This window comes from Patagioenas fasciata, chromosome 31 (assembly GCF_037038585.1).
Source record: "Patagioenas fasciata isolate bPatFas1 chromosome 31, bPatFas1.hap1, whole genome shotgun sequence".
Lineage (NCBI taxonomy): Eukaryota > Metazoa > Chordata > Aves > Columbiformes > Columbidae > Patagioenas > Patagioenas fasciata.
In genome coordinates, this window is record NC_092550.1 from 2740355 (window position 1) to 2758420 (window position 18066).

Here is an 18066-nt window from a genome sequence, read left to right on the forward strand (position 1 = left end):
GGTCCCTTCGGGTGCCTTAGGGTCCCCTCGGGTGCGTTCGGGCCCCACTCGGGTCCCTTCGGGTGCGTTTGGGTCCCTTCGGGTGCGTTCGGGTCCCTTCGGGTGCGTTCGGGCCCCACTCGGGTCCCTTCGGGTGCCTTAGGGTCCCCTCGGGTGCGTTCGGGCCCCACTCGGGTCCCTTCGGGTGCGTTCGGGTCCCTTCGGGTGCGTTCGGGTCCGTTCGGCTCCCTTCGTGTATCTTCGGCTCCTCTCGGAGCCGCCTCTGCGCACGCCACGCACAGTGGGCGTGGCCACGCACCCCCCCGCCGCTTCCCATTGGCCGCCTCCTGAGGAAGGGGGCGTGGCCTCGCTCGCAGCCGCCGCCGCGGCGGGAAACGATCGTGAGGCGGAAAAAGGGGGAGAAAGTGGGGGGGGGGGGGGGGGGGGGCGGGGAGGAAGAGGAGGGGCCGGGGGGGGAGCGGAACACGGGTTTTGGGGTAAAAAGGGGGGGATTTGGGAGTTTGGCGCCTTTTGGGGCACTTTCGGGTGGGTTCGGGTCCCTTCGGGGAGACTTCGGGCCCCTTCGGGTGGGTGCGGGTCCACTCGGGTGGGTTCGGGCTCCTTCGGGTGGGTTCGGGCCCCTTCGGGTGGGTTCGGGTCCACTCGGGTGGGTTCGGGTCCCTTCGGGTGGGTTCGGGTCCACTCGGGTGGGTTCGGGTCCACTCGGGTGGGTTCGGGTCCCTTCGGGTGCGTTCGGCTCCACTCGGACCCCTTCGGGAAGACTTCGGGTGCGTTCGGCCCCGGCCGGGACTCGGGCGCCGTTCGGCTCCGCTCGGGTGCCGTTCGGCTCCGCTCGGGCGCCGCTCGGCTCCGCTCGGGCCCATTCGGCTCCGCTCGGGCGCCGTTCGGCTCCGCTCGGGCCCATTCGGCTCCGCTCGGGCCCATTCGGCTCCGCTCGGCTCTTTCCGTCTCCGCTCGTTTTCCCGCGCTTTCCCTCAGAGCGCGAAACGAAGCGCGGGGACCCCCGGGGCCGCTTTTTTCGCGCTTTTCCCGAGGTGACAACAGCGGGGGCTTTGGGGACACAGCTCGGGGAGCCTCAGCGGGAGGGTTTTGGGTTGAAAAAGCGCTATTTTGGGTCAATTTTGAGGTGGTTTGTGGCCCTCCCAGCGGGGCAAGATGGCGGCTGCGGACATCGAGGGGCTGCTGGGTGAGTAATGAGGGGGAATTAGGGGTGATTAGCGCGAATTAGGGGGTAATTAGGGGGCAGCGGGGATATGGGGGGGTGGGGGGGGTGTTAATTAGCGCTGCTGAGGGTGTTAATTGTTAATGAATGCAGAGGAGGAGCCGTTGCAGGAGCTGCACCCCGGGCTGGCCCCACTGAGGGGGATTGGGGGGGTGGGAGCGGAGCTGGAGAGGGAGGTGAGACAGGTAAGGGGGCATTGGGGACAATGGGGACAGAGAGAGAGAGTGTGTGCGGATCAGCAGTGATCACCCCAAACCTGCCCCGCAGACACGGCACCCAAAATCCTGCACCCCAAAATACTCTTCCCAAACCTGCACCCCAGATCCTGACCCCAAGCCCTGCACCAAAACCCTGCCCCTCAATCCTGCACCCCCAAATCCTCCACCCCCGATCCTGTCTTCCCAAACCCTGCACCCCAGATCCTGCACCCCCAAATTCGGCCCTACCAAACTCTGCACCCCTAAACCCTACAACTGAAACCTTGCACCCCCTAATCCTGCCCTCCCTACCTTCCTGAACCCCGAAACCTGCACCCCAAACCCTGCATTCCCAAATCTTTCCGTCCTATACCCTCCACCCCTAAACCCTGCCCCCAAACCCTGCACCCCAAAGAATTCCCTCCCAAACCCTGCACCTCCAAATCCTGCACCTCAAAGGCCTGGAAACCCAAGCCCTTCAACCCCATCCCTGCAACACCAAATCCTGTACCCCAAACCCAGCACCCCAGAATCCTGCACCCCAAATCCTGCCTACCAAACCTTTCACTGCAAACCCCTGCACCCCAAGATTGTGCTGCCCTAAACACTGAACCCCCAAATCCTGCAGCCCCAGATCCTTGCCTCCCAAGACTCTGCACCCCCAAATCCTGCACCCAAATCTCTCACCCCCACCACCCTGCACTCCCAACCCCTGCACCCCAAAACTCCACACCGCCAAATCCTGAACCCTGAAACCCCGCACCCCCAAATCCTGTGCCCCAGTCCTGTGCACCCCACACTCTGCAACCTTAAATTTCCCCCCAAGCCCCTGCACCCCAAACGCTGCACTCTTAGACCTGACTTCTAAACCCCAAGGGCCCATTGTGACATCCCAGAACCTCCTATTGTCCCCAGGGCCCATTGTGACATTCAGGGGACTCCTCTTTGTCCCCAGGGCCCATTGTGACATCCTGGGGACCCCCCCTTGTCACTGGGGCCCATTGTGACGTCCCAGCATCCCTCCTTGTCCCCAGGGCCCATTGTGACGTCTTAGGACCCCCCATTGTCCCCAGGGCCCATTGTAACATTCAGGGCACCCCCTTGTCCCCAGGGCCCATTGTGACATTCCGGGGACGCCTCTTTGTCCCCAGGGCACATTGTGACATCCTGGGGACCCCCCCTTGTCACTGGGGCCCATTGTGACGTCCCAGGATCCCCCATTGTCCCCAGGGCCCATTGTGACATTCAGGGGACCCCTCTTTGTCCCCAGGGCCCATTGTGACATTCCGGGGACGCCTCTTTGTCCCCACGGCCAATTGTGACATCCTGGGGATCCCTCCTTGTCCCCAGGGCCCATTGTGACGTCCCAGGACCCCCCATTTTCCCCAGGACCCATTGTGACATTCAGGGGGCCCCTTTGTCACTGGGGCCCATTGTGACATCCCAGGACCCCACATTGTCCCCAGGACACATTGTGACATCGTGGGGACCCCACTTGTCCCCAGGACCCATTGTGACACTATGGGGTCCCCCCCTTGTTCCCAGGGCCCATTCTGACACCGTGGGTACCACCCTTGTCCGCAGGGCTCATTGAGACATCCCAGGACCCCCCTTTGTCCCCAGAGCCCATTGTGACATCCTGGGGATCCCTCCTTGTCCCCAGGGCCCATTGTGACGTCCCAGGACCCCCCATTGTCCCCAGGGCCTATTGTGACATCCTCTGCACCCCCTTGTCCCCAGGGGCCATTATGACATTCAGGGGACACCTCTTTGTCCCCAGGGCCCATTGTGACATTCTGGGGACCCCCTCTTGTCCCCAGGGCCCATTGTGACGTCCCAGGACCCCCCATTGTCCCCAGGGCCCATTGTGACATCCTGGGGATCCCTCCTTGTCCCCAGGGCCCATTGTGACGTCCCAGGACCCCCCACTGTCCTCAGGGCCCATTGTGACATTCAGGGCACCCCCTTTGTCACTGGGGCCCATTGTGACATCCCAGGACCCCACATTGTCCCCAGAGCCCATTGTGACATCCTGGAGACACCCTTTGTCCCCAGGACCCATTGTGACGTCCCAGGACCCCCCATTGTCCCCAGGGTTCATTCTTACATCCTGGGGACCCCCTTGTCCCCAGGGCCCATTGTGACACCATGGGGACCCTCCTTGTCACTGGGGACCCATTGTGACACCATGGAGACCCCTCCTTGCCTCAGGGCCCATTGTGACATCCTGGGCATCCCCCTTTGTCACCCGGGACCATTGTAACACCGTGGGGACCCCCTTTGTCCCTAGGTCCTATTGTTACGTCCCAGGACCCCCCGTTGTTCCCAGGGCCCATTGTGACACCTTGGGGACCCCCTTGTCACTGGGGACCCATTGTGACACCATGGGGACCACCCCTTGTCCTCAGGGCCTATTGTGAACATCCTGGGGAACCTCCATTGTCCCCAGAGCCCATTGTGAGTTCCTGGGGACCCCCTTGTCCCCAGGTCCCATTGTGACATCCTGGGGAGTCTCTTTGTCCCCAGGGCCCATTGTGACATCCTGGGGACCCCCTTTGTCCCCGCGGCCCATTGTGACATCCTGGGGACCTCCTTGTCCCCAGGACCCATCCTGGCACCGTGGGGACCTCCCTTGTCACTGGGGACCCTTTGTGACACCATGGGTATCTCCCATTGTCCTCAGGGCCCATTGAGACATCCTGGGGACCCCCTTTGTCACTGGGGACCCGTTGTGACATCCCAGGAACCCCATTGTCCCAAGGGCCCATTGTGACATCCTAGGGACCTCCCTTTGTCCCCAGGGCTCATTGTGGCACCATGGGGACCCCCTTTGCACTGTGTCACATTGTGATATCCAAGAACCCCACTTTGTCCCCAAGGCCCATTTTGACATCCTGGGGACCCCCTTTCTCCCCAGGGCCCATTGTGACCTTCAGGGGACACCCCCCTTGTCCCCAGGGCCCATTGTGACATCCACTGCACCCCCTTGTCCCCAGGGCCCATTGTGACATTCAGGGGACCCCTCTTTGTCCCCAGGGCCCATTGTGACATCCTGGGGACCCCCCCTTGTCACTGGGGCACATTGTGACGTCCCAGGACCCCCCATTGTCCCCAGGGCCCATTGTGACATCCTGGGGATCCCTCCTTGTGTTCAGGGCCCATTGTGACGTCTTAGGACCCCCCATTGTCCCCAGGGCCCATTGTGACATTCAGGGGACGCCTCTTTGAAACCCAGGGCACATTGTGACATCCTGGGGACCCCCCCTTGTCCCCACAGCCCATTGTGACGTCCCAGGACCCCCCATTGTTCCCAGGGCCCATTGTGACATCCTGGGGATCCCTCCTTGTCCGCAGGGCCCATTGTGACGTCCCAGGAGCCCCCATTGTCCCCAGGGCCCATTGTGACATCCTCTGCACCCTCTTGTCCCCAGGGCCCATTGTGACATTCAGGGGACCCCTGTTTGTTCCCAGGGCCCATTGTGACATCCTGGGGACCCCCTCTTGTCACTGGGGCCCATTGTGACGTCCCAGGAACCCCCATTGTCCCCAGGGCCCATTGTGACATTCAGGGGACCCCTCTTTGTCCCCAGGGCCCATTGTGAAGTCTAAGGACCCCCCATTGTCCCCAGGGCCCATTGTGACATCCTGGGGATCCCTCCTTGTCCCCACGGCCCATTGTGACATCCTGGGGATCCCTCCTTGTCCCCACAGCCCATTGTGACATCCAAGGGACCCCCTTTGTCCCCAGGGCCCATTGTGACGTCCTGGGGACCCCCCTTGTCCCCAGAGCCCATTGTGACATCCAGGGGACCCCCTCTTGTCCCCGGGGCCCATTGTGACGTCCCAGGACTCTCCATTGTCCCCAGAGCCCATTGTGACATCCAGGGGACCCCCTCTTGTCCCCAGGGCCCATTGTGACATCCTGGGGATCCCTCCTTGTCCCCAGGGCCCATTGTGACGTCCCAGGACCCCCCATTGTCCCCAGGACCCATTGTGACATTCAGGGGACCCCCTTTGTCACTGGGGCCCATTGTGACATCCCAGGACCCCACATTGTCCCCAGGGCCCATTGTGACATCCTGGGGACCCCACTTGTCCCCAGGACCCATTGTGACACTATGGGGACCCCCCCTTGTCCCCAGGACCCATTGTGACGTCCTGGGGATCCCTCCTTGTCCGCAGGGCCCATTGTGACGTCCCAAGACCCCCCATTGTCCCCAGGGCCCATTGTGACATCCTCGGCACCCCCTTGTCCCCAGGGCCCATTGTAACATTCAGGGGACCCCTGTTTGTCCCCAGGGCCCATTGTGACATCCTGGGGACCCCCTCTTGTCACTGGGGCCCATTGTGACGTCCCAGGACCCCCCATTTTCCCCAGGGCCCATTGTGACATTCAGGGGACCCCTCTTTGTCCCCAGGGGCCATTGTGACGTCTAACGACCCCCCATTGTCCCCAGGGCCCATTGTGACATCCTGGGGATCCCTCCTTGTCCTCAGGGCCCATTGTGACATCCTCGGCACCCCCTTGTCCCCAGGGCCCATTGTGACATTCAGGGGACCCCTCTTTGTCCCCAGGGCCCATTGTGACATCCTGGGGACCCCCTCTTGTCCCCAGGGCCCATTGTGACGTCCCAGGACCCCCCATTGTCCCCAGGGCCCATTGTGACATCCTGGGGATCCCTCCTTGTCCCCAGGGCCCATTGTGACGTCCCAGGACCCCAGATTGTCCCCAGGGCCCATTGTGACATCCTGGGGACCCCCTTTGTCTCCAGGGCCCATTGTGACGTCCCAGGACCCCCCATTGTCCCCAGGGTCCATTGTTACATCCTGGGGACCCCCTTGTCCCCAGGACCCATCGTGACACCATGGGGACCCTCCTTGTCACTGGGGACCCATTCCGACACCCTGGGGAGCCCCCCTTGTCCTCATGGCCCATTGTGACATCCTGGGCATCCCCCTTTTTCCCCCTGGACCATTGTAACACCGTGGGGACCCCCTTTGTCCCCAGGGCCCATTGTGACACTGTGGGACCCCCCCTTTGTCCCCAGGGCCTATTATTCCGTCCCGGGACCCCCATTGTCCCCAGGGCCCATTGTGACACTTGGGGACCCCCCTTGTCACTGGGGACCCATTGTGACACCATGGGGACCACCCCTTGTCCTCAGGGCCTATTGTGAACATCCTGGGGAACCTCCATTGTCCCCAGAGCCCACTGTGAGTCCTGGGGACCCCCTTGTCCCCAGGTCCCATTGTGACATCCTGGGGAGCCTCTTTGTCCCCAGGGCCCATTGTGACGTCCCAGGACCCCCCATTGTCCCCAGGGCCCATTGTGTCATCCTGGGGACCTCCTTGTCCCCAGGACCCATCGTGGCACCGTGGGGACCCCCTTTTGTCACTGGGGCCCATTGTGACATCCCAGCACCCCACTTTGTCCCCAGGGCTTATTGTGACACCATGGGGACCTCCCTTGTCCCCAGGGCCCACTGTGACATCCCATGACCCCCATTTGTCCCCAGTGCTATTGTCAAATCCTGGGGACCCCCTTTGTCCCCAGGGACCATTGTGGCACCATGGGGAACCCCTTTGTCACTGGGGCCCATTGTGACATCCCAGGACCCCACATTGTCCCCAGGACCCATTGTGACATCCTGGGGACCCCACTTGTCCCCAGGACCCATTGTGACATCTTGCGGACCCCCCTTTGTCCCCAGGGCCCATTTTCACATTCAGGGGACCCACCATTGTCCCCAGGGCCCATTGTGACCTTCAAGGGACCCCCATTGTTCCCAGGGCCCATTGTGACGTCCTGGGGAGCCCCCTCTGCTCCCAAGGCTCATTGTGACTTTCAGGGGATCCCCCCATGTACCCAGGGCTGATTGTGACGTTGTAGGGCCCCTCTTTGTCCCCAGGGCCCATTGTGACATCCTGGGGAACCCCCTTGTTCCCCGGGCCCATTGTGATGTCCCGGGACCCCCCCTTGTCCCCATGGCCCATTGTGACATCCTGGGGATCCCTCCTTGTCCCCAGGGCCCACTGTGACGTCCCAGGACCCCCCATTGTCCCCAGGGCCTATTGTGACATCCTCTGCACCCCCTTGTCCCCAGGGCCCATTGTGACATTCAGGGGACACCTCTTTGTCCCCAGGGCCCATTGTGACATCCTGGGGACCCCCTCTTGTCCCCAGGGCCCATTGTGACGTCCCAGGACCCCCCATTTTCCCCAAGGCTCATTGTGACTTTCAGGGGATCCCCCCATGTACCCAGGGCTGATTGTGACGTTGTAGGGCCCCTCTTTGTCCCCAGGGCCCATTGTGACATCCTGGGGAACCCCCTTGTTCCCCGGGCCCATTGTGACATCCCAGGACCCCACATTGTCCCCAGGGCCCATTGTGACATCCTGGGGACCCCTCTTTGTCCTAAGGACCCATTGTGACGTCCCAGGACCCTGCATTGTCCCCAGAGCCCATTGTGACATCCTGGAGACACCCTTTGTCCCCAGGACCCATTGTGACGTCCCAGGACCCCCATTGTCCCCAGGGCCCATTGTGACATTCAGGGGACCCCCCTTTGTCCCCAGGGCCCATTCTGATACCGTGGGGACCCCCTTTGTCCCCAGGGCATATTGTGACATCCTGGGGACGCCCTTTGTCTTCAGGACCCATTTTGACACCGTCGACACCCCCATTTCTCCCCAGGGCCCATTGTGACATCCTGGGGACACTCCTTGTCCCCAGAGCCCATTGTGACATCCAGGGGACCCCCTTTCTCCCCAGGGCCCATTGTGCCATTGCAGTACCCCCCCTGGTCCCCACGGCCCATTGTGGCACCATGGGGACCCCCTTTTGTCACTGGGGCCCATTGTGACATCCCAGCACCCCACTTTGTCCCCAGGGCTTATTGTGACACCATGGGGACCTCCCTTGTCCCCAGGGCCCACTGTGACATCCCATGACCCCCATTTGTCCCCAGTGCTATTGTCAAATCCTGGGGACCCCCTTTGTCCCCAGGGACCATTGTGGCACCATGGGGAACCCCTTTGTCACTGGGGCCCATTGTGACATCCCAGGACCCCACATTGTCCCCAGGACCCATTGTGACATCCTGGGGACCCCACTTGTCCCCAGGACCCATTGTGACATCTTGCGGACCCCCCTTTGTCCCCAGGGCCCATTTTCACATTCAGGGGACCCACCATTGTCCCCAGGGCCCATTGTGACCTTCAAGGGACCCCCATTGTTCCCAGGGCCCATTGTGACGTCCTGGGGAGCCCCCTCTGCTCCCAAGGCTCATTGTGACTTTCAGGGGATCCCCCCATGTACCCAGGGCTGATTGTGACGTTGTAGGGCCCCTCTTTGTCCCCAGGGCCCATTGTGACATCCTGGGGAACCCCCTTGTTCCCCGGGCCCATTGTGATGTCCCGGGACCCCCCATTGTCCCCATGGCCCATTGTGACATCCTGGGGATCCCTCCTTGTCCCCAGGGCCCACTGTGACGTCCCAGGACCCCCCATTGTCCCCAGGGCCTATTGTGACATCCTCTGCACCCCCTTGTCCCCAGGGCCCATTGTGACATTCAGGGGACACCTCTTTGTCCCCAGGGCCCATTGTGACATCCTGGGGACCCCCTCTTGTCCCCAGGGCCCATTGTGACGTCCCAGGACCCCCCATTTTCCCCAAGGCTCATTGTGACTTTCAGGGGATCCCCCCATGTACCCAGGGCTGATTGTGACGTTGTAGGGCCCCTCTTTGTCCCCAGGGCCCATTGTGACATCCTGGGGAACCCCCTTGTTCCCCGGGCCCATTGTGACATCCCAGGACCCCACATTGTCCCCAGGGCCCATTGTGACATCCTGGGGACCCCTCTTTGTCCTAAGGACCCATTGTGACGTCCCAGGACCCTGCATTGTCCCCAGAGCCCATTGTGACATCCTGGAGACACCCTTTGTCCCCAGGACCCATTGTGACGTCCCAGGACCCCCCATTGTCCCCAGGGTTCATTCTTACATCCTGGGGACCCCCTTGTCCCCAGGACCCATCGTGACACCATGGGGACCCTCCTTGTCACTGGGGACCCATTGTGACACCATGGAGACCCCTCCTTGCCTCAGGGCCCATTGTGACATCCTGGGCATCCCCCTTTGTCACCCGGGACCATTGTAACACCGTGGGGACCCCCTTTGTCCCTAGGGCCTATTGTTACGTCCCAGGACCCCCCGTTGTTCCCAGGGCCCATTGTGACACCTTGGGGACCCCCTTGTCACTGGGGACCCATTGTGACACCATGGGGACCACCCCTTGTCCTCAGGGCCTATTGTGAACATCCTGGGGAACCTCCATTGTCCCCAGAGCCCATTGTGAGTTCCTGGGGACCCCCTTGTCCCCAGGTCCCATTGTGACATCCTGGGGAGTCTCTTTGTCCCCAGGGCCCATTGTGACATCCTGGGGACCCCCTTTGTCCCCAGGGCCCATGGTGACATCCTGGGGACCTCCTTGTCCGCAGGACCCATCCTGGCACCGTGGGGACCTCCCTTGTCACTGGGGACCCTTTGTGACACCATGAGGACCTCCCATTGTCCTCAGGGCCCATTGAGACATCCTGGGGACCCCCTTTGTCACTGGGGACCCGTTGTGACATCCCAGGAACCCCATTGTCCCAAGGGCCCATTGTGACATCCTAGGGACCTCCCTTTGTCCCCAGGGCTCATTGTGGCACCATGGGGACCCCCTTTGCACTGTGTCACATTGTGATATCCAAGAACCCCACTTTGTCCCCAAGGCCCATTTTGACATCCTGGGGACCCCCTTTCTCCCCAGGGCCCATTGTGACCTTCAGGGGACACCCCCCTTGTCCCCAGGGCCCATTGTGACTTCCCAGGACCCCCCATTGTCCCTAGAGCCCATTGTGACATTCAGGGGACCCCCTTTGTCACTGGGGCCCATTGTGACATCTCAGGACCCCACATTGTCCCCAGGGCCCATTGTGACATTCAGGGGACACCCCCCTTGTCCCCAGGGCCCATTGTGACGTCCCAGGATCCCCCATTGTCCCCAGGGCCCATTGCGACATTCAGGGGACCCCCTTTGTCACTGGGGCCCATTGTGACATCCCAGGACCCCACATTGTCCCCAGGGCCCATTGTGACATTCAGGGGTCCCCCCCTTGTCCCCAGGACCCATTGTGATGTCCCAGGACCCCTCATTGTCCCCACGGCCCATTGTGACATCCTGGGGACCCCCCTTTGTCACTGGGGCTCATTGAGACATCGTGGGGACCAACTTTGTCCCCAGGGCCCATTGTGACGTCCCAGGACCTCCCGTTGTCCCCAGTGTCCATTGTGACATCCGAGGAGCCCACTTTGTCCCCAGGACCCATTTTGATATTGAGGGGAACCACGTTTGTCCCCAGGGCCCATTGTGACACCATGGGGACCCCCCCTTGTCACTGGGGACCCATTGTGACACCATGGAGACCCCTGCTTGTCCTCAGGGTCCATTGTGACATCTTGGGCACCTCCCATTGTCCCCAGGACCCATTGTGACATCCTGGGGACCCCCTTGCTCCCAGGGCCCATTGTGGCACCATGTGGACATCCCCTTTGTCCCCAGGGCCCATTGTGACATTCCAAGACCCCCCATTGTCCCCAGGGCCCATTGTGACATCCAGTGCACCCCCTTGTCCCCAGGGCCCATTGTGACATTCAGGGGACCCCTCTTTGTCCCCAGGGCCCATTGTGACATCCTGGGGACCCCCCCTTGTCACTGGGGCACATTGTGAGGTCCCAGGACCCCCCATTGTCCCCAGGGCCCATTGTGACGTCCTGGGGATCCCTCCTTGTCCTCAGGGCCCATTGTGACGTCTTAGGCCCCCCCATTGTCCCCAGGGCCCATTGTGACATTCAGGGGACGCCTCTTTGAAACCCAGGGCACATTGTGACATCCTGGGGACCCCCCCTTGTCCCCACAGCCCATTGTGACGTCCCAGGACCCCCCATTGTTCCCAGGGCCCATTGTGACATCCTGGGGATCCCTCCTTGTCCCCAGGGCCCATTGTGACACTATGGGGACCCCCCCTTGTTCCCAGGGCCCATTGTGACATCCTGGGTACCACCCTTGTCCGCAGGGCTCATTGTGACGTCCCAGGACCCCCTATTGTCCCCAGGGCCCATTGTGACATCCTCTGCACCCCCTTGTCCCCAGGGCCCATTGTGACATTCAGGGGACCCCTCTTTGTCCCCAGGGCCCATTGTGAAGTCTAAGGACCCCCCATTGTCCCCAGGGCCCATTGTGACATCCTGGGGATCCCTCCTTGTCCCCACGGCCCATTGTGACATCCTGGGGACCCTCCTTGTCCCCAGAGCCCATTGTGACATGCAAGGGACCCCCTTTGTCTCCAGGGCCCATTGTGGCACCATGGGGACCCCCTTTGACACTGGGGCCCATTGTGACACCGTCGACACCCCCCTTTGTCCCCAGGGCCCATTGTGACGTCCTGGGGACCCCCCTTGTCCCCAGAGCCCATTGTGACATCCAGGGGACCCCCTCTTGTCCCCAGGGCCCATTGTGACGTCCCAGGACCCTCCATTGTCCCCAGGGCCCATTGTGACATCCTGTGGATTCCTCCTTGTCCTCAGGGCCCATTGTGACGTCCCAGGACCGCCCATTGTCCCCAGGGCCCATTGTGACATCCTGGGGATCCCTCCTTGTCCCCAGGGCCCATTGTGACGTCCCAGGACCCCCCATTGTCCCCAGGACCCATTGTGACATTCAGGGGACCCCCTTTGTCACTGGGGCCCATTGTGCCATCCCAGGACCCCACATTGTCCCTAGGGCCCATTGTGACATCCTGAGGACCCCACTTGTCCCCAGGACCCATTGTGACACTATGGGGACCCCCCCTTGTCCCCAGGGCCCATTGTGACGTCCTGGGTACCACCCTTGTCCGCAGGGCTCATTGTGACGTCTCACGACCCCCCATTGTCCCCAGGGCCCATTGTGACATCCTGGGGATCCCTCCTTGTCCGCAGGGCCCATTGTGACATTCAGGGGACCCCCCTTTGTCCCCAGGCCCCATTGTGACATGCTGGGGACGCTCTTTGTCCACAGGGCCCATTGTGACATCCTGGGGACCCTCCTTGTCCCCAGAGCCCATTGTGACATCCTGGGGACCCCCTTTGTCCCCAGGGCCCATTGTGGCACCATGAGGACCCTCTTTGTCACTGGGGCCCATTGTGACATCCCATGACCCCCCTTTGTCCCCAGTGCTATTGTGAAATCCTGGGGACCCCTTTTGTCCCCAGGGCCCATTGTCACACCATGGAGAACCCCTTTGTCACTGGGGGCCATTGTGACATCCTGGGGATCCTCCTTGTCCCCAGAGCCCATTGTGAAATCCCAGGACCACACTTTGTCCCCAGGGCTTATTGTGACACCATGGGGATCTCCCTTGTCCCCAGGGCCCATTGTGACATCCCATGACCCCCCTTTGTCCCCAGTGCTATTGTGAAATCCTGGGGACCCCACTTGTCCCCAGGACCCATTGTGACACTATGGGGACCCCCGCTTGTGCCCAGGGCCCATTGTGACACCGTGGGTACCACCCTTGTCCGCAGGGCTCATTGTGACATCCCAGGACCCCCCTGTGTCCCCAGGGCCCATTCTGATACCGTGGGGATCCCCTTTGTCCCCAGAGTCCATTGTGACATCCAGGAGACTCCCTTTGTCCCCAGGGCCCATTGTGACATCACAGGACCCCCCTGGGCTCCAGGGCGCATTTTGACATCCTGGGGATGCCCCCTTGTCAACAGGGCCCATTGTGACGTCCCAGGACCCCCCATTGTGTCCAGGGCCCATTGTGACATCCTGGGGATCCCTGCTGGGCCCCAGGGCCCATTGTGACGTCTTAGGACCCCCCGTTGTCCCCAGGGCCCATTGTGACATCCTGGGGACCCCCCCTTGTCCCCAGGGCCCATTGTGACATCCTGGGGATCCCTCCTTGTCCCCAGGGCCCACTGTGACGTCCCAGGACCCCCCACTGTCCTCAGGACCCATTGTAACATTCAGGGGACCCCCTTTGTCACTGGGGCACATTGTGACATCCCAGGACACCACATTGTCCCCAGGGCCCATTGTGACATCCTGGGGACCCCATTTTCCCCAGGACCCATTGTGACACTATGGGTACCCCCCCTTGTTCCCAGGGCCCATTGTGACATCCTGGAGACCCGCCCTTGTCCCCAGGGCCAATTGTGACGTCCCAGGACCCCCCATTGTTCCCAGGGCCCATTGTGATGTCCTTGGGAGCCCCCTCTCTTCCCAGGGCTCATTGTGACTCTCAGGGGACCCCACCTTGTCCCCAGGACTGATTGTGACGTCCTAGGGCCCCTCTGTGTCCCCAGGGCCCATTGTGACGTCCCAGGACCCCCATTGTCCCCAGGGCCCATTGTGACATCCTCGGCACCCCCTTGTCCCCAGGGCCCATTGTGACATTCAGGGGACCCCTCTTTGTCCCCAGGGCCCATTGTGACATCCTGGGGACCCCCTCTTGTCCCCAGGGCCCATTGTGACGTCCCAGGACCCCCCATTGTCCCCAGGGCCCATTGTGACATCCTGGGGATCCCTCCTTGTCCCCAGGGCCCATTGTGACGTCCCAGGACCCCCCATTGTCCCCAGGGCCCATTGTGACATTCAGGGGACCCCCTTTGTCACTGGGGCCCATTGTGACATCCCAGGACCCCCCTTTGTCCCCAGGGCCCATTGTGACATCCTGGGGATCCACATGTCACTGGGGCCCATTGTGACGTCCCAGGACCCCGCATTGTCCCCAGAGCCCATTGTGACATCCTGGCGACCACCTTTTGTCTCCAGGGCCCATTGTGACGTCCCAGTACCCCCCATTGTCCCCAGGGTCCATTGTTACATCCTGGGCACCCCCTTGTCACTGGGACCCATTGTGACACCATGGGGATCCCCCCTTGTCCTCAGGGCCCATTGTGACATCCTGGGCATCCCCCCTGTCCCCCGGGACCATTGTAACACCGTGCGGACCCCCTTTGTCCCCAGGGCCCATTGTGACACTGTGGGGAACCCCCTTGTCACTGGAGACCCATTGTGACAGCATGGGGACCACCCCTTGTCCTCAGGGCCTATTGTGAACATCCTGGGGAACCTCCATTGTCCCCAGAGCCCATTGTGATTTCCTGGAGACCCCCTTTGTCCCCAGGGCCCATTGTGACATCCTGGGGTCCCCCCTTTGTCCCCAGGGCCCATTGAAATGTCCCAGGATCACCGTTTGTCCCCAAGGTTCATTGTGACATCCTGGGGACCCCATTTGTCCCCACGGCCCATTGTGGCACCATGGGGAACCCCTTTGTCACTGGGGCCCATTGTGACATCCCAGGACCCCACTTTGTCCCCAGGGCTTATTGTGACACCATGGGGATCTCCCTTGTCCCCAGGGCCCATTGTGACATCCCATGACCCCCCTTTATCCCCAGTGCTATTGTGAAATCCTGGGGACCCCTTTTGTCCCCAGGGCCCATTGTGGCACCATGGGGAACCCCTTTGTCACTGGGGGCCATTGTGACATTCCAGGATTCCACTTTGTCCCCAGGGCTCGTTCTGACACCTTGGGGACTCCCATTGTCCCCAGGGCCCATTGTGACATCCTGGGCAACCCCATTGTCCCCAGGGCCCATTGTGACATCTGGGGAACGCCCTTCTCCCCAGGAGCCAACGTGGCACTGTGGGGACCCTCCTTGTCACTTGGGCCCATTGTGACACCATGGGGACCCCCCCTTTGTCCCCAGTGCCCATTGTGACATCCTGTGCGCCCCCCTTTGTCCCCAGGGTCCATTGTGACATCCTGGGCAACCCCATTGTCCCCAGGGCCCATTGTGAAATCTGGGGGACGCCCTTGTCCCCAGGACCCATCGTGGCACCGTGGGGACCCTCCTTGTCACTTGGGCCCATTGTGACACCATGGGGACCCCCCCTTTGTCTCCAGTACCCATTGTGACATCCTGGGGATCCCTCCTTGTCCCCAGGGCCCATTGTGACGTCCCAGGACCCCCCATTGTCCCCAGGACCCATTGTGACATTCAGGGGACCCCCTTTGTCTCTGGGGCCCATTGTGACATCCCAGGACCCCACATTGTCCCCAGGGCCCATTGTGACATCCTGGGGACCCCACTTGTCCCCAGGACCCATTGTGACACTATGGGAACCCCCCCTTGTGCCCAGAGCCCATTGTGACACTGTGGGTACCACCCTTGTCCGCAGGGCTCATTGTGACATTCTAGGACCCCACTTTGTCCCCAGGGCCTATTGTGACACCATGGGGAACCCTCCTTGTCACTGGGAACCCATTGTGACATCCTCTGCACCCCCTTGTCCCCAGGGCCCATTGTGACATTCAGGGGACACCTCTTTGTCCCCAGGGCCCATTGTGACATCCTGGGGACCCCCTCTTGTCCCCAGGACCCATCGTGGCACTGTGGGGACCCCCATTGTCCCCAGGGCCCATTGTGACGTCCCAGGACCCCCATTGTCCCCAGGGCCCATTGTGACATCCCAGGACCCCACTTTGTCCCCAGGGCTTATTGTGACACCATGGGGATCTCCCTTGTCCCCAGGGCCCATTGTGACATTCAGGGGCCCCCGTTTGTCACTGGGGCCCATTGTGACATCCCAGAACCCCACATTGTCCCCAGGGCCCATTGTGACTTTCAGGGGACCCCACTTGTCCCCAGGACCCATTGTGACACTATAGGGACCCCCCCTTGTGCCCAGTGCCCATTGTGACACCGTGGCTACCACCCTTGTCCGCAGGGCCCATTGTGACATCCTGGGGACATCCCCTTGTCCCCAGGGCCCATTGTGACATCCTGGGGATCCCTCCTTGTCCCCAGGGCCCATTGTGACATCCCAGGACCCCGCATTGTCCCCAGGGCCCATTGTGACATCCTGGGGACCCCCCCTTGTCCCCAGGGCCCATTGTGACATCCCAGGACCCCCCCTGGTCCCCAGGCCCCATTGTGACATCCTGGGGACCCCCTTTGTCCCAAGACTTCATTGTGACATCCTGGGGACCCCCCTTGTCCTCAGGGTCCATTGTGACAACCCAGGACCTTACATTGTCCCCAGGGCCCATTGTGACATCCAGGACCCCCCATTGTCCCCAGGGCCCATTGTGACATTCAGGGGACCCCTCTTTGTCCCCAGGGCCCATTGTGACATCCTGGGGACCCCCCCTTGTCCCCAGGGCCCATTGTGACGTCCCAGGACCCCCCATTGTCCCCAGGGCCCATTGTGACATCCTGTGGATCCCTCCTTGTCCCCAGGGCCCATTGTGACGTCCCAGGACCCCCCATTGTCCCCAGGGCCCATTGTGATATGTTGGGGAGCCCTCTTTGTCCCCAGGGCCCATTGTGAAATTCAGGGGACCCCAACTTGTCCTCAGGGCCCATTCTGATATCCTGGGGACACTCTTTGTCCCCAGGGCCCATTGTGACATCCTGGGGACCCCATTGTCACCAAAGCCCATTGTGATATCCTGGCGACCACCTTTTGTCCCCAGGGCCCATTGTGATATCCTGAGGACCGCCCTTTGTCCCCAGGGCCCATTGTGACATCCCAGGACCCCACATTGTCCCAAGGGCCCATTGTGACTTTCAGGGGACTCCACTTGTCCCCAGGACACATTGTGACACTATAGGGACCCCCCCTTGTGCCCAGTGCCCATTGTGACACCGTGGGTACCACCCTTGTCCGCAGAGCCCATTGTGACATCCTGGGGACACCCCCTTGTCCCCAGGGCCCATTGTGACATTTTGGGAATCCCTCCTTGTCCCCAGGACCCATTGTGACATTCAGGGGACCCCCTTTGTCACTGGGGCCCATTGTGAAATCCCAGGACCCCACACTGTCCCCAGGGCCCATTGTGACATCCTGGGGACCCCCCCTTTGTCCCCAGGGCCCATTTTGACATTCAGGGGACCCACCATTGTCCTCAGGGCCCATTGTGAGGTCCCAGGACCCCCCATTGTCCCCAGGGCCCATTGTGACATCCTCGGCACCCCCTTGTCCCCAGGGTCCATTGTGACACTATGGGGAGCCCCCCTTGTGCCCAGGGCCCATTGTGACACTGTGGGTACCACCCTTGTCTGCAGGGCTCATTGTGACATCCCAGGACCCCCCATTGTCCCCAGGGCCCATTGTGACATCCTGGGGATCCCTCCTTGTCTCCAGGGCCCATTGTGATGTCCCAGGACCCCCCATTGTCCCCAGGGCCCATTGTGACATCCTCTGCACCCCCTTGTCCCCAGGGCCCATTGTGACATTCAGGGGACCCCTCTTTGTCCCCAGGGCCCATTCTGACATCCTGGGGATCCCTCCTTGTCCCCAGGGCCCATTGTGACGTCCCAGGACCCCCCATTGTCCCCAGGACCCATTGTGACATCCTGGCCACCCCCTTGCTCCCAGGGCCCGTTGTGGCACCATGGGGACACCCCCTTTGTCCCCAGGGCCCATTGTGACGTCCCAGGACCCCCCATTGTCCCCAGGGCCCATTGTGACATCCTGTGGATCCCTCCTTGTCCCCAGGGCCCATTGTGACGTCCCAGGACCCCCCATTGTCCCCAGGGCCCATTGTG

At 61.7% G+C, this 18066-nt stretch overlaps 1 long non-coding RNA gene across 1 annotated transcript in view; it reads left to right on the top strand.

Annotated features, from left to right (window-relative positions):
- The first annotated feature begins 204 nt into the window (after window positions 1-204).
- Window positions 205-18066, top strand: part of LOC139825937 (uncharacterized) — a 34581-nt gene continuing 16719 nt past the window's right edge. Inside the window, exons 1-2 of the long non-coding RNA XR_011736096.1 lie at window positions 205-380; window positions 1127-1186. This is a non-coding gene — a long non-coding RNA (uncharacterized lncRNA). The remainder of the gene's footprint in view (window positions 381-1126; window positions 1187-18066) is intronic.